This window comes from Gavialis gangeticus, unplaced genomic scaffold (genome assembly GCF_001723915.1).
Source record: "Gavialis gangeticus isolate Ggan-Ray unplaced genomic scaffold, GavGan_comp1, whole genome shotgun sequence".
In the NCBI taxonomy this organism is placed as follows: Eukaryota; Metazoa; Chordata; order Crocodylia; family Gavialidae; genus Gavialis; species Gavialis gangeticus.
Window position 1 is genome coordinate 66548482 of NW_017729029.1, and position 2691 is coordinate 66551172.

Sequence of the window (2691 nt, forward strand, 5' to 3'; positions counted from 1 at the left end):
TGCAGATCTTCTAAAACACTACCGTCTTCTGACTTCACTTTGGCCATTTCTTCTTTTTTCTCTCCTCCTATACTGGATACACGTGGAAGTATGTGGCAAAAAATAAACCACACAGCAGTTTCTGTATGTCAGGGGGATTTCCATCTGTTTATGAGGTCAGCTTTCTGACTCCTTTGTGTAGCCTTGAGCAGTAAAAACATTTATATTATGAAGACTAAAGATCTGGCCCACTATTCTCAAAAGAGCTTTTCCCTACATGGAATTCTAAAACGTTGCCTGAGGAAAACCTGTACAACTGTCTTTTAAAATCATCTGCTTCCCATTTTCTTCTGGGTACTCATTGAACTATTTCTGAGTTTGACACTGCCCAGAGAAGCTTAATTTTAAGTATTTTGAGAAGTCCCCACACAATGCCTCTAGCTCGTTGGCAACCTCAGAATTATCTGCTAAAGCAAATTCAAGCCATTTCCCTGTATTGCAGCAACATCTGTTAGCAGCACCAGTCACCATAACAAAGGTGCAGATACGATAAATGTCATTTGAGAATTCTACATAGCTTGTTGCTATGATTAACTTCAATGAAAATGTCATGGCAAATGACAAAGCATAAAGTAAATCTGAATAATGACATTTCTTATTTCTAAGATCTTGGCTCCTATCTGTGCCACAACAACTTTGATCTTCACAACCTCATGTGCTTCTTACAGAATAATCTCAAACTGTACAAGTTTAATTCCTCCTACAGTTAAAAGAGGGATTTGTGAAAGTGGACACATTTTAAATTCACCTTCTTCTGGTGCATACTTTAACACCATGTGAAGGCAGAATAGGGGTCTGCCAATCATGCAGAAGCAGTTTTAGAATGAGACAGCTGTGGCTAACAAATGTGACATTATTTTCTTCTAAATATAAGCTGTGGCTTGAAAGCAGTAGGATTACTGTAATATCATAACACTGTATTTGGAACAATACAGTTAAAGAACAAAGATCATGTATTTTTAAATATGCCACTTATTATTTATATATTTGTACTTTGATACTCTTCCTCATGGGGAGAATATCATCACTCTTTTCTACCCACTGCATCATCTTTTAATTTTTTTCCCTTATGTGTTTTTTGTTTTTAGCTAAAAAATAATAGGACATTTGGAAACTTGAAGATTACCCCTACTTTCTGAGAAAGTGTAATAAAACAGAGCAATAAAAACACAGATATCTGCCTCATCCATGACCCTTTTAGGCTTGCAAGTATGGAGGAGTACCTGATTCAAGATTTCATTCCTCTATCTGAACAGATGTCTCTTACCTACATTTCCTCATCCTGACAAATCTATGACAGAGGTCGTCCCTGGACTTGTGAAGCTATGCTGGCTTGCCATTTGCTTTCAGATTTTTGTGGTCTTTTTCATCTTTCCAGGTTCAGTCATGAACACAAAACACATTCTGTAGGGATCCAGAAATCACAAGAATTGAAAACAGCAGCCAATGCAAGTACAGAGTAAAGAATTAGCAGTCTATCTTGCTAAGTTATTGAAACTGAATAGGTAAGACAGTTTGTTGGGCCACATACAAATATGTGGCAGGAGATTAAAAAATTATAAGAAAATGCAAGACACTGGCTGGAACCTAGGGAAATCAACTGTTGCTAGCAGGATTAGAGTTGGAAAAGGGGAGATACATACGAATCTGACAGGATTAGGTAGAGGAGAAACATGGGAGAAAAAAAGAATGCTAATAGGGGGATTAAACATGAAAACTCCATCATCCCACCAGAACACTAGAGATGCCCATCTATCTTCTGTTACATAACATGAGAGAAACATGCAGAATAATATTAAATTGGAGATTAAATTTGCATCAGTTAAAAAGTATTTGGCTTGGGGAAGGGAGGTTGTTTAAATCTGAGAGTAACTTTGGGTCGTCTATAATAATACAACTTAGAAGCTATACAAGCTGGTGAATCAAAAAGTTCATAAAATATGTGAAGATGGAGCGTATTTAAATCGATTCCATCTCTAGATATATGCTAATTAGACTACTCAAAGACCTATTTAATAGGTCTCCCCACTATTATTAGAAATCTTTCAGTAAACCAAGAATGTAGTTTTTGATGAAAGTTTGTTCTACCAAAATTGTCTTACAAGTTGCACAGCTCAGATACAGAGCAAATGGTAACTTTCATTCCCTTTCTGTCTCTCTTGAGTGCACCTTTGGGTAGCATATGATTCTACCCAGACTAAGCTCAGGAAATTCCCTGTTATGCTTCAATCTGGGTGTGTCTACATGAGATGTTTATTGCACAGCTGACTAGCGGCACAGTAGAAGTCACGTGTCTACACATGCACCCCTTTAAGGCCAGAATAAACTAATTTACTCCACTGCAGGTTAGTACTTGTCAATACAAGTACTATCCTACTGCAGAATTTCTTACTCTGCCACAGCTCATGTGTAGACACTGCCCCAGCTAGCTGGGGCATGAGGATGCTTCAGTGCAGTGGCTGCCTACTGGTTAGCCCTACACTGAAGCACCCTCATGCCCCAGCCGCCCCCTCCACAGCACGTTGAGCCAAGGGGATGTTACCAGATTTGCCCATTACTTTGAGGTGTGCTCATTTATTAGGGATACGTTTCTAGGGTCTTGGTAATTCTATTAATGTGCTGCTTGTGTTACTTGTGTTTCTATACGGAGCT